This window comes from Passer domesticus, chromosome 11, assembly GCF_036417665.1.
Source record: "Passer domesticus isolate bPasDom1 chromosome 11, bPasDom1.hap1, whole genome shotgun sequence".
Lineage (NCBI taxonomy): Eukaryota > Metazoa > Chordata > Aves > Passeriformes > Passeridae > Passer > Passer domesticus.
The window spans coordinates 31,110,873-31,124,659 of record NC_087484.1 but is presented as its reverse complement, the minus strand read 5'-3'; the positions used below and the strand labels follow the sequence as shown (position 1 = coordinate 31,124,659).

Genomic DNA, 13,787 nt, shown 5'->3' with positions numbered 1-13,787 from the left:
ACGTGCCTTTGCTTCTGTCAGAGCTGCACTCAATCCAAGAGGACTAAAGACTCTCCAGATCGGGCAATCACACATCACACACCAAGCCCCTTTTGGGAGACTAAAATACATCCCCGTCTCAATCCACACCGACAACGCTGCGGTTTCTGCCCCTGCCCATGCTGGTGAGAAATCAAAAGATGCTATAAAACGTTCCTTTTTAGCCTTTTCCACCTTCCCTGTTCCACAGGAAATTGAAACTGATTACGGTCCTGCTTATACCTCCCACTGATTCCAACCATTTTCTGACCAGTGGGCTACAAAACATGTCACAGCCATACCACACTCTGCCACAGGACAGTCCATAGTCCAGAGGGCCCACTCTTCCATCCAAAGGATCCTTGATCAACAGAGACAGGGAGTCCACATATTATCTCCCATTGGAGGCCAAGGCCCTTGATGTGCTCAACTTTTTCAACAGCTCCCCCAGTCATCAGGCATTTTATATTTAATTGGCAGCCCAATAAAAAGAAAAGCCACCTGTCTTGATCAAAGACCCTGAATCCAAACAAATTATGGGCCCTTTCCCATTCATTACTTGGGAGGGAGGATATGCTTGCGTCTCAAAAGCAGCAGGCCCAAGACGGATCCCAGCAAAAAACATCAAACTCTTCTGCCAATGGCCAGGCAAACACCACAGCCACCATCAGAAAAACAGAACAAAAGCCTAAGAGAGACAGCAGCAGCCTGGAAAAGAAGAAGAAGGACAGAAGAAGATCTCCTAAGCAGTGTGGACCACACAGACCAACACCGAGAGAGCTCAGACACCACTAACTGCGATATACCGCTTAACAATTGGAAAAACTGTATTCTAGCCTTGATATTTGATTCTTCTAATAAGCTGACTTCAAACCCTTGCCTTACAGAAGAGAAAGTTTAGTGGGACCAGAATTTAAGGTTCACATTGCAATCTCCCTATCTCTATACTTTCAGGCCACCCAAGCCTCCTCCCACTACTAAATTAGCTAAAGTCAAAGGATGCTGTCCTTTCTTGCCACTGCAGAAGGAAGCTGGATGCTCCTAACTATGCCGCATGCCTTCGCATGGGTGGTTCCACAGCCAAGCCACAATTTCTTGCCCATGGCCACGCATGTCAACCTCTTCTCACATAGGGACTCAGTATACCAGAGCGGCCAGCTGCTCACAGATCAAATCAATAAGATCCAGACAAAAGGCAACAACGACTGGCTCACTGGCCTTTTGAAAGACTGGGGCATGAAAGGCTGGCTTTCATCTTTAGCCATGACTGTTTTGTGGGCTTTGTTTCTTGTATTCATTGTCTTGATTATTCTATCCAGTTTTGCTCAACGCTTGCAAAAGTCCATGGCAGAAGCCTTCATTCTTGAAAAAGGGGGCAGTTGTGGAGGCCCAGGGGCCTCTCATTGCAACTGTAATACCTTAGGGCAAAGGGGACCAAGGTGAAACAGAGAAACCCCTCTGAATGCAAGGCTCTCACCCATGGCCACTTGCAGCCTCTTGCAATCCGCAGGTTTTGTTGCTATCACCCACTTCAACTGCCATTTTTTCCTTATATCTACTCTCCAGAGAATGTTCTCCTCTCTCTTCTCCCCTGCTGGTCCTGGCTTCACCCCTTCTCCCCCCCAAATGAAACCCTCAGACCCCAGCCTCATTTTCTCTCTGGCCCTGGACCCTCTTCATGGCAATGCACAGCGTTTGGAGTTCCACACAAAGACCCGTCTCTGGCCTCATTCATCAGCACTTGAAGCAAGTGTGCTCCGGCCTCTGGGAGTGCAGCTCGCTCACACGGGCTCACTGTGGACACGCCGCAATCACAGTCATTGAGTGCACCAGAGAACCTGGCCTCTAATAAAAGGCATGAATGCCACAGCCCACCCAACCCAATGCCTTGCATGTCTCTACTTTTTCCTTCTTCTCTCATCTCTCATGTCACTTTCCCCATTGCCTCTCTCTGGCAGCTTGGCTTCTCTCTCTCCTGGCTGCAGCTCCAGCCACATGTGTGACACTGCAGGAACAGCCTGACCCACAGGGAAATGGGAGAGGACTCTTTGTCAGCAACTGAAGTGACAGAACAAGGGGGAATGGGATGAAACTGCAAGAGCTGGAATCCATTCCATGATGGCAAGAAGTTCTTTCCTGTCAGGGTGCTTGTCCCTGACACAGGGACCAGCGCAGAGAGCCTGTGCATACCCCATGCCCACCAACATCCAAGGCCAGCTTGGACAGGGGACGCAGCAACCTGCTGTGCTGGGAGGCTGCTCAGCTTGGAACCAGACGATCTTTAGGGTCCCTTCCAAACCAAACCATTCAAGGATTTCATCATTCCACCATGCCCACCTCCCAGTGTGGAGCGGCCCTGAAACTTCTGTGACATCACAGCTCCCACAGTGTTCCAGGTGGAACGTCCAGCACCTGGAAACCACCACAGCAGACACTCTGCCTGCTGCCAGCGCTCAGTTGGCGCTCGCTCTGCGCTCTGCCCGGCAGCACTCAGCTGTTGCTGCTGCTGCCTGGCCTTTTCCTGCTGCCTGCTCTGGAGCACCAACCCCAGCAGGATGAGCACTGCTGCGCCAGTGGAGGTACTGTGCCATTCCAGGGAGGGGGCAGCCTGCTTGAGCAGGATGCAGCCATGTAGGAATGGATGGTGTGGGACAGGAACCCCACTCTGACATTGTGCTGTCTCTTGCAGACTAACAGAGACACTGTGGTGGCGATGCAAGTGGACATGGTGCAGGATGAGGAAGAAAGGATGCAGGTGGATGTGGAAGAGCAGGTTGAAGAGATGGAAGTTGATGAGGAGGATGACATCGAGGAGATGGAAGTGGATGAGAAGGATGAGGAGGAGCCCATGGTCCTTGGATGAAGATGGAGCCCCACAAGTAAGACAGGCAGATGCTCCCCATGCCCTGCCCACAGACACAGTGGCTGCCCTGACGCCAGGCTGGGGCTGGGCTGGATGGCCCCGCTCAGGGACACGCTGCCCGCAGGGGGCCTGGATTGTGCTGCCACAAGCACCAGCCCTGGCCGGCCCTGCACTTGCCTGGGGCCACACCAGCCCTGCCAGTCCTGTCCCAGTTCCTGGGGCCCAGCTCCCAGCCCAGCTGGGCCCAGGGCTGGCAGCAGACTCCAGCTTTGCTTCTCTCTTCCTTCCAGGACTGCTGGAGATGATTGCCGTACGTATTACACCTGTGTATATATGTTTGAATAGTTAGAAGATTTTTGTAAATATGTTCTTAGGTTAGTAGTTCTCTGTAAATATGTTTTGAAGATTGTTAGTCCATAGGATCCCATGTAAATAAATCCTGTAGATTGTTATTGTTGTTGTTGTTGTTATAAGGATTGTTGTAATGAAAGGTGTTCTGTAAATCCTAGAGTTTGGCAATCTTTGGCAAATAAATACGGCTTCTTTTTAAAACCTCACTTCTCTTTGTCATTCCTTTGGGCACGGGCAGCGTTTGCACAGTTGGGATTTCCACTTGTTCCGGGATCCCGGGGCTGGAGCTCCCTGGGGCTGCTGCCACGGCCACCCCGCGCCTGGGGCTCCCTGTGCACAGGGGGTCCCACTGACACCACTGCTGCCGCTGGCCACTGCTGCTGCTGCTCCTGGGCTGGGGCACAGCCGCGTCCCCAAGAGCTGAGCTCTCACCAGCACAGAGGGGGCTCTCACTGCACTGGCCCCTGCAGCCATGCCACCAAAGCAAGGCAGGAAACTTTCAGCCACCCTTCCTGCTGCAGCCACAGCCACTCCTGGCTCCAGAGCCGCCATCAGCCCACAGGGATGCAAAATCCACCTGCCCGCTCTCAAGGCCTTGACAGCCTTGGCAACTGTGGCACCTGCATCTGGGCTGCTGCAGGGGCTGATGTTTAAGGCTTGCAGCCTCCAAAGGCTCCGGGCTCTGCTTCCCACCCTGCCCTGCACTGCCCTGGGCCCGCATTGCTCAAGAGACAAAAGCCAAGCCAGGGGATCCTCACCCTGCCCAAATTGCTGAATTGACTGCAGTCCTTAGGATCTTCTCCACTTTCAGAGAACCTATTCGTTTGATCACTGATTCAGCAGATGTCTATGGCCTAGTGCAGCGGGCTGAAAATTCCATTTTCAAAGACATTTCTAACCCCAACTAGAGCATTTGCTTTCCCCTTTCATTTCTCTTTTGTCCCACAGACAACACCCACGCTATATCATGCACACAAGGCCTCATACCACCCTTCCTGGGTTCATAGTAGGCAATGTTAGAGCAGATGCCTCAGCAAGGGTTGTCCAATCTTCCCCACGGAATGTTTTTGAACAGGCTAGGATCCGCCACCACTTCCACCATCAAAACATTCCTGCACCGCTCAGCATCTTTAAAATTACCCAAGATCCATGGCAAACACCTGCCCAAATTGTCAGCAACGTGCCTTTGCTTCTGTCAGAGCTGCACTCAATCCAAGAGGACTAAAGACTCTCCAGATCGGGCAATCTCACATCACACACCAAGCCCCTTTTGGGAGACTAAAATACATCCCCGTCTCAATCCACACTGACAACGCTGCAGTTTTCGCCTTTGCCCATGCTGGTGAGAAATCAAAAGATGCTATAAAACGTTCCTTTTTAGCCTTTTCCACCTTCCCTGTTCCACAGGAAATTAAAACTGATCATGGTCCTGCTAATACCTCCCACTGATTCCAACCATTTTCTGACCAGTGGGCTACAAAACATGTCACAGCCATACCACACTCTGCCACAGGACAGTCCATAGTCCAGAGGGCCCACTCTTCCATCCAAAGGATCCTTGATCAACAGAGACAGGGAGTCCACATATTATCTCCCATTGAGAGCCTGGCCAAGGCCCTTGATGTGCTCAACTTTTTCAACACCTCATTTATGGAGCCAACTCCCCCAGTCATCAGGCATTTTGCATTTCATGTCACTGCAGGCCAGTGAAAAGAAAAGCCACCTGTCTTGATCAAAGACCCTGAATCCAAACAAATTATGGGCCCTTTCCCATTCATTACTTGGGGGAGAGGATATGCTTGTGTCTCTACAGCAGCACGCCCAAGATGGATCCCAGCAAAAAACATCAAACCCTTCTGCCAATGGCCAGGCAAACACCAGGGCCACCTTCAGAAGAACAGAATGAAAGCCTAAGAGAGACAGCAGCAGCCTGGAAAAGAAGAAGAAGAAGGACAGAAGAAGATCTCCTAAGCAGTGTGGACCACACAGACCAACACCAAGAGAGCTCAGACACCACTATCCGGGATATATCGCTTAACATTTCTAAAAACTGTATTCTAGCCTTGATATTGGATTCTTCTAATAAGCTGACTTCAAACCCTTGCCTTACAGAAGAGAAAGTTTAGTGGGACCAGAATTTAAGTTTCACATTGCAATCTCCCTATCTCTTTACTTTCAGGCCACCCAAGCCTCCACCCACTACTAAATTAGCTAAAGTCAAAGGATGCTGTCTTTTGTTGCCACTTCAGCAGGAAGCTGGATGCTCCTCACTATGCCGCATGCCTTCGCATGGGTGGTTCCACAGCCAAGCCACAATTTCTTGCCCATGGCCACGCTTGTCAACCTCTTCTCACATAAGGACTCAGTATACCAGAGCGTCCAGCTGCTCAGATCAAATCAACAAGATCCAGACGAAAGACAACAACGACTGGCTCACTGGACTTTTGAAAGACTGGGGCACGAAAGGCTGGCTTTCACCTTTAGTTAAGACTGTTTTGTGGGCTTTGTTTCTGGTATTCATTGTCTTGGTTATTCTATCCAGTTTTGCTCAACGCATGCAGAAGTCCATGGCAGAAGCCTTCATTCCTGAAAACAAAAAGGGGGCAGTTGTGGAGACCCAGGGGCCTGCCATTGAACTGTAATACCTTAGGGCAAAGGGGACCAAGGTGAAACAGAGAAACCCCTCTGAATGCAAGGCTCTCACCCATGGCCACTTGCAGCCTCTTGCAATCCGCAGGTTTTGTTGCTATCACCCACTTCAACTGCCATTTTTTCCTTATATCTACTCTCCAGAGAATGTTCTCCTCTCTCTTCTCCCCTGCTGGTCCTGGCTTCACCCCTTCTCCCCCCCGAATGAAACCCTCAGACCCCAGCCTCATTTTCTCTCTGGCCCTGGACCCTCTTCATGGCAATGCACAGCGTTTGGGGTTCCACACAAAGACCCATCTCTGGCCTCATTCATCAGCACTTGAAGCAAGTGTGCTCCGGCCTCTGGGAGTGCAGCTCGCTCACACGGGCTCACTGTGGACACGCCGCAATCACACAGTCATTGAGTGCACCAGAGAACCTGGCCTCTAATAAAAGGCATGAATCCCGCAGCCCACCCAACCCAATGCCTTGCATGTCTCTACTTTTTCCTTCTTCTCTCATCTCTCATGTCACTTTCCCCATTTCCTCTCTCTGCCAGCTTGGCTTCTCTCTCTCCTGGCTGCAGCTTCAGCCACATGTGTGACACTGCAGGAACAGCCTGACCCACAGGGAAGTGGGAGAGGACTCTTTGTCAGCAACTGAAGTGACAGAACAAGGGGGAATGGGATGAAACTGCAAGAGCTGGAATCCATTCCATGATGGCAAGAAGTTCTTTCCTGTCAGGGTGCTTGTCCCTGACACAGGGACCAGCGCAGAGAGGCTGTGCATACCCCATGCCCACCAACATCCAAGGCCAGCTTGGACAGGGGCCGCAGCAACCTGCTGTGCTGGGAGGCTGCTCAGCTTGCAACCAGATGATCTTTAGGGTCCCTTCCTAGCCAAACCATTCAAGGATTTCATCATTCCACCATGCCCACCTCCCAGTGTGGAGCGGCCCTGAAACTTCTGTGACATCACAGCTCCCACAGTGTTCCAGGTGGAACGTCCAGCACCTGGAAACCACCACAGCAGACACTCTGCCTGCTGCCAGCGCTCAGTTGGCGCTCGCTCTGCGCTCTGCCCGTCAGCACTCAGCTGTTGCTGCTGCTGCCTGGCCTTTTCCTGCTGCCTGCTCTGGAGCACCAACCCCAGCAGGATGAGCACTGCTGCGCCAGTCGAGGTACTGTGCCATTCCAGGGAGGGGGCAGCCTGCTTGAGCAGGATGCAGCCATGTAGGAATGGATGGTGTGGGACAGGAACCCCACTCTGACATTGTGCTGTCTCTTGCAGACTAACAGAGACACTGTGGAGGAGATGCAAGTGGACATGGTGCAGGATGAGGAAGAAAGGATGCAGGTGGATGTGGAAGAGCAGGTTGAAGAGATGGAAGTTGATGAGGAGGATGACATCGAGGAGATGGAAGTGGATGAGAAGGATGAGGAGGAGCCCATGGTCCTTGGATGAAGATGGAGCCCCACAAGTAAGACAGGCAGATGCTCCCCATGCCATGCCCACAGACACAGTGGCTGCCCTGACGCCAGGCTGGGGCTGGGCTGGATGGCCCCGCTCAGGGACACGCTGCCCGCAGGGGGCCTGGATTGTGCTGCCACAAGCACCAGCCCTGGCCGGCCCTGCACTTGCCTGGGGCCACACCAGCCCTGCCAGTCCTGTCCCAGTTCCTGGGGCCCAGCTCCCAGCCCAGCTGGGCCCAGGGCTGGCAGCAGACTCCAGCTTTGCTTCTCTCTTCCTTCCAGGACTGCTGGAGATGATGGCCGTACGTATTACGCCTGTGTATATATGTTTGAAAAGTTAGGATATTTTTGTAAATATGTTCTTAGGTTAATAGTTCTCTGTAAATATGTTTTGAAGATTGTTAGTCCATAGGATCCCATGTAAATAAATCCTGTAGATTGTTATTGTTGTTGTTGTTGTTATAAGGATTGTTGTAATGAAAGGTGTTCTGTAAATCCTAGAGTTTGGCAATCTTTGGCAAATAAATACGGCTTCTTTTTAAAACCTCACTTCTCTTTGTCATTCCTTTGGGCACGGGCAGCGTTTGCACAGTTGGGATTTCCACTTGTTCCGGGATCCCGGGGCTGGAGCTCCCTGGGGCTGCTGCCACGGCCACCCCGCGCCTGGGGCTCCCTGTGCACAGGGGGTCCCACTGACACCACTGCTGCCGCTGGCCACTGCTGCTGCTGCTCCTGGGCTGGGGCACAGCCGCGTCCCCAAGAGCTGAGCTCTCACCAGCACAGAGGGGGCTCTCACTGCACTGGCCCCTGCAGCCATGCCAGCAAAGCAAGGCAGGAAACTTTCAGCCACCCTTCCTGCTGCAGCCACAGCCACTCCTGGCTCCAGAGCCGCCATCAGCCCACAGGGATGCAAAATCCACCTGCCCGCTCTCAAGGCCTTGACAGCCTTGGCAACTGTGGCACCTGCATCTGGGCTGCTGCAGGGGCTGATGTTTAAGGCTTGCAGCCTCCAAAGGCTCCGGGCTCTGCTTCCCACCCTGCTCTGCACTGCCGTGGCTCCGCATTGCTCAAGAGACAAAAGCCAAGCCAGGGGATCCTCACCCTGCCCAAATTGCTGAATTGACTGCAGTCCTTAGGATCTTCTCCACTTTCAGAGAACCTATTCGTTTGATCACTGATTCGGCAGATGTCTATGGCCTAGTGCAGCGGGCTGAAAATTCCATTTTCAAAGACATTTCTAACCCCAACTAGAGCATTTGCTTTCCCCTTTCATTTCTCTTTTGTCCCACAGACAACACCCACGCTATATCATGCACACAAGGCCTCATACCACCCTTCCTGGGTTCATAGTAGGCAATGTTAGAGCAGATGCCTCAGCAAGGGTTGTCCAATCTTCCCCACGGAATGTTTTTGAACAGGCTAGGATCCGCCACCACTTCCACCATCAAAACATTCCTGCACCGCTCAGCATCTTTAAAATTACCCAAGATCCATGGCAAACACCTGCCCAAATTGTCAGCAACGTGCCTTTGCTTCTGTCAGAACTGCACTCAATCCAAGAGGACTAAAGACTCTCCAGATCGGGCAATCTCACATCACACACCAAGCCCCTTTTGGGAGACTAAAATACATCCCCGTCTCTATCCACACCGACAACGCTGCAGTTTTCGCCTTTGCCCATGCTGGTGAGAAATCAAAAGATGCTATAAAACGTTCCTTTTTAGCCTTTTCCACCTTCCCTGTTCCACAGGAAATTAAAACTGATCATGGTCCTGCTAATACCTCCCACTGATTCCAACCGTTTTCTGACCAGTGGGCTACAAAACATGTCACAGCCATACCACACTCTGCCACAGGACAGTCCATAGTCCAGAGGGCCCACTCTTCCATCCAAAGGATCCTTGATCAACAGAGACAGGGAGTCCACATATTATCTCCCATTGAGAGCCTGGCCAAGGCCCTTGATGTGCTCAACTTTTTCAACACCTCATTTATGGAGCCAACTCCCCCAGTCATCAGGCATTTTGCATTTCATGTCACTGCAGGCCAGTGAAAAGAAAAGCCACCTGTCTTGATCAAAGACCCTGAATCCAAACAAATTATGGGCCCTTTCCCATTCATTACTTGGGGGAGAGGATATGCTTGTGTCTCTACAGCAGCACGCCCAAGATGGATCCCAGCAAAAAACATCAAACCCTTCTGCCAATGGCCAGGCAAACACCAGGGCCACCTTCAGAAGAACAGAATGAAAGCCTAAGAGAGACAGCAGCAGCCTGGAAAAGAAGAAGAAGAAGGACAGAAGAAGATCTCCTAAGCAGTGTGGACCACACAGACCAACACCAAGAGAGCTCAGACACCACTATCCGGGATATATCGCTTAACATTTCTAAAAACTGTATTCTAGCCTTGATATTGGATTCTTCTAATAAGCTGACTTCAAACCCTTGCCTTACAGAAGAGAAAGTTTAGTGGGACCAGAATTTCAGTTTCACATTGCAATCTCCCTATCTCTTTACTTTCAGGCCACCCAAGCCTCCACCCACTACTAAATTAGCTAAAGTCAAAGGATGCTGTCTTTTGTTGCCACTTCAGCAGGAAGCTGGATGCTCCTCACTATGCCGCATGCCTTCGCATGGGTGGTTCCACAGCCAAGCCACAATTTCTTGCCCATGGCCACGCTTGTCAACCTCTTCTCACATAAGGACTCAGTATACCAGAGCGTCCAGCTGCTCAGATCAAATCAACAAGATCCAGACGAAAGACAACAACGACTGGCTCACTGGACTTTTGAAAGACTGGGGCATGAAAGGCTGGCTTTCACCTTTAGTTAAGACTGTTTTGTGGGCTTTGTTTCTGGTATTCATTGTCTTGGTTATTCTATCCAGTTTTGCTCAACGCATGCAGAAGTCCATGGCAGAAGCCTTCATTCCTGAAAACAAAAAGGGGGCAGTTGTGGAGACCCAGGGGCCTGCCATTGAACTGTAATACCTTAGGGCAAAGGGGACCAAGGTGAAACAGAGAACCCCTTCTGAATGCAAGGCTCTCACCCATGGCCACTTGCAGCCTCTTGCAATCTGCAGGTTTTGTTGCTATCACCCACTTCAACTGCCATTTTTTCCTTATATCTACTCTCCAGAGAATGTTCTCCTCTCTCTTCTCCCCTGCTGGTCCTGGCTTCACCCCTTCTCCCCCCCGAATGAAACCCTCAGACCCCAGCCTCATTTTCTCTCTGGCCCTGGACCCTCTTCATGGCAATGCACAGCGTTTGGGGTTCCACACAAAGACCCATCTCTGGCCTCATTCATCAGCACTTGAAGCAAGTGTGCTCCGGCCTCTGGGAGTGCAGCTCGCTCACACGGGCTCACTGTGGACACGCCGCAATCACACAGTCATTGAGTGCACCAGAGAACCTGGCCTCTAATAAAAGGCAGGAATCCCGCAGCCCACCCAACCCAATGCCTTGCATGTCTCTACTTTTTCCTTCTCCTCTCATCTCTCATGTCACTTTCCCCATTTCCTCTCTCTGCCAGCTTGGCTTCTCTCTCTCCTGGCTGCAGCTTCAGCCACATGTGTGACACTGCAGGAACAGCCTGACCCACAGGGAAGTGGGAGAGGACTCTTTGTCAGCAACTGAAGTGACAGAACAAGGGGGAATGGGATGAAACTGCAAGAGCTGGAATCCATTCCATGATGGCAAGAAGTTCTTTCCTGTCAGGGTGCTTGTCCCTGACACAGGGACCAGCGCAGAGAGGCTGTGCATACCCCATGCCCACCAACATCCAAGGCCAGCTTGGACAGGGGCCGCAGCAACCTGCTGTGCTGGGAGGCTGCTCAGCTTGCAACCAGATGATCTTTAGGGTCCCTTCCAAGCCAAACCATTCAAGGATTTCATCATTCCACCATGCCCACCTCCCAGTGTGGAGCGGCCCTGAAACTTCTGTGACATCACAGCTCCCACAGTGTTCCAGGTGGAACGTCCAGCACCTGGAAACCACCACAGCAGACACTCTGCCTGCTGCCAGCGCTCAGTTGGCGCTCGCTCTGCGCTCTGCCCGTCAGCACTCAGCTGTTGCTGCTGCTGCCTGGGCTTTTCCTGCTGCCTGCTCTGGAGCACCAACCCTAGCAGGATGAGCACTGCTGCGCCAGTCGAGGTACTGTGCCATTCCAGGGAGGAGGCAGCCTGCTTGAGCAGGCTGCAGCCATGTGGGAATGGATGGTGTGGGACAGGAACCCCACTGTGACATTGTGCTGTCTCTTGCAGACTAACAGAGACACTGTGGTGGCGATGGAAGTGGACATGGTGCTGAATGAGGAAGAGATGATGGAGGTGGACGTGGAAGACCAGGTTGAGGAGATGGAAGTTGATGAGGAGGATGACATCGAGGCGATGGAAGTGGATGAGAAGGATGAGGAGGAGCCCATGGTCCTTGGATGAAGATGGAGCCCCACAAGTAAGACAGGCAGATGCTCCCCATGCCCTGCCCACAGACACAGTGGCTGCCCTGGCGCCAGGCTGGGGCTGGGCTGGATGGCCCCGCTCAGGGACACGCTGCCCGCAGGGGGCCTGGATTGTGCTGCCACAAGCACCAGCCCTGGCCTGCCCTGCACTTGCCTGGGGCCACACCAGCCCTGCCAGCCCTGTCCCAGCTCTTGGGGCCCAGCTGGGCCCAGTGCTGGCAGCTGACTCCAGCTTTGCTTCTTTCTTCCTTCCAGGACTGATGCAGATGATGGCTGTAGATATTACGGCGGTGTATATATGTTTGAAAAGTTAGGATATTTTTGTAAATATGTTCTTAGGTTAGTAGTTCTTTGTAAATATGTTTTGAAGATTGTTACTCCATAGGATCCCATGGAAATATGTACAGTAGATTGTTGTTGTTGTTGTTATGAGGATTGTTGTAATGAAATGTGTTCTGTAAATCCTCGTGTTTGCCGATGTTCAGCAAATAAATAATGATTCTTTATAAAACTTCACTTCTCTTTCTCATTCCTTTGGGCACTGTCAGAACCCCGGACCTCCCCCTGACCATCCTAAATGATTCCAGCCCCAGCCAGGGGGCTTTAAATCCCTGGCAGGGGGTTCAGAGACCCTGGCATGTAGCCAAAGACCCCTGGGCCTTTGAATTTAACCCATAAAGCATGTTACCACCTTTATGTCAAGAATTAAAAGTCACAACAATTTAGATAGTCTAGTAATAGTAATCACAAAGTGAACGGAAAACATTTAGAGCACTGTACACAGAGGTTTTGAACCTTGTACGAAAGAGTTTGGTATTATCTACATAGATAGAAAAATTTGGGTGTACCCAGTCCTTCCTCTTTCTTCTCGCTAGCATCCGTATGAAAGACGATATTACCATTCACATATTGGTTTCAAGTAGAAAGTCACTATCTAACTTAAGTAATAGGTATTAAAACATTCTTGTAAACATAGTATAGTCAGGTTTTAATATAAAAGATAACACCAACCCAAGAGGCAAAAAGAGTACCTTAAGCTGACCTGCTGAACAAACCTCAGCAGGCCAGCAAAAAAATGTTTTAGACAAAATATAAAAATCAACCTTAAGAGAGTGAAGCACATACTTCTCAACTCTTCCTTCGACAGCTAAGTTAGAGAAAAAGAGACTTCTAACGTACCTCGAAATCCCCTCAACCAAAGAAAACCCAAGAGGCACAGGCAGCGTTTGCACAGTTGGGATTTCCACTTGTTCCGGGATCCCGGGGCTGGAGCTCCCTGGGGCTGCTGCCACGGCCACCCCGCGCCTGGGGCTCCCTGTGCACAGGGGGTCCCACTGACACCACTGCTGCCGCTGGCCACTGCTGCTGCTGCTCCTGGGCTGGGGCACAGCCGCGTCCCCAAGAGCTGAGCTCTCACCAGCACAGAGGGGGCTCTCACTGCACTGGCCCCTGCAGCCATGCCACCAAAGCAAGGCAGGAAACTTTCAGCCACCCTTCCTGCTGCAGCCACAGCCACTCCTGGCTCCAGAGCCGCCATCAGCCCACAGGGATGCAAAATCCACCTGCCCGCTCTCAAGGCCTTGACAGCCTTGGCAACTGTGGCACCTGCATCTGGGCTGCTGCAGGGGCTGATGTTTAAGGCTTGCAGCCTCCAAAGGCTCCGGGCTCTGCTTCCCACCCTGCCCTGCACTGCCCTGGGCCCGCATTGCTCAAGAGACAAAAGCCAAGCCAGGGGATCCTCACCCTGCCCAAATTGCTGAATTGACTGCAGTCCTTAGGATCTTCTCCACTTTCAGAGAACCTATTCGTTTGATCACTGATTCAGCAGATGTCTATGGCCTAGTGCAGCGGGCTGAAAATTCCATTTTCAAAGACATTTCTAACCCCAACTAGAGCATTTGCTTTCCCCTTTCATTTCTCTTTTGTCCCACAGACAACACCCACGCTATATCATGCACACAAGGCCTCATACCACCCTTCCTGGGTTCATAGTAGGC

At 51.6% G+C, this 13,787-nt stretch overlaps 1 protein-coding gene and 2 long non-coding RNA genes across 3 annotated transcripts in view; 2 read left to right on the top strand and 1 right to left on the bottom strand.

Moving 5' to 3' along the window:
• LOC135278267 (hydrocephalus-inducing protein-like) overlaps nt 1–13,787 on the bottom strand; it is a 71,265-nt gene that overhangs the window by 46,152 nt on the left and 11,326 nt on the right. The gene's annotated exons all lie outside the window — the stretch shown is intronic.
• LOC135278520 (uncharacterized) lies at nt 2,484–3,415 on the top strand. Its single transcript, XR_010346002.1, has 3 exons — nt 2,484–2,597; nt 2,708–2,897; nt 3,172–3,415. It is a non-coding gene; the product is annotated as an uncharacterized LOC135278520 (long non-coding RNA).
• On the top strand, nt 6,917–7,868 carry LOC135309559 (uncharacterized). The gene is made up of 3 exons (XR_010369789.1): nt 6,917–7,040; nt 7,151–7,340; nt 7,615–7,868. It is a non-coding gene; the product is annotated as an uncharacterized LOC135309559 (long non-coding RNA).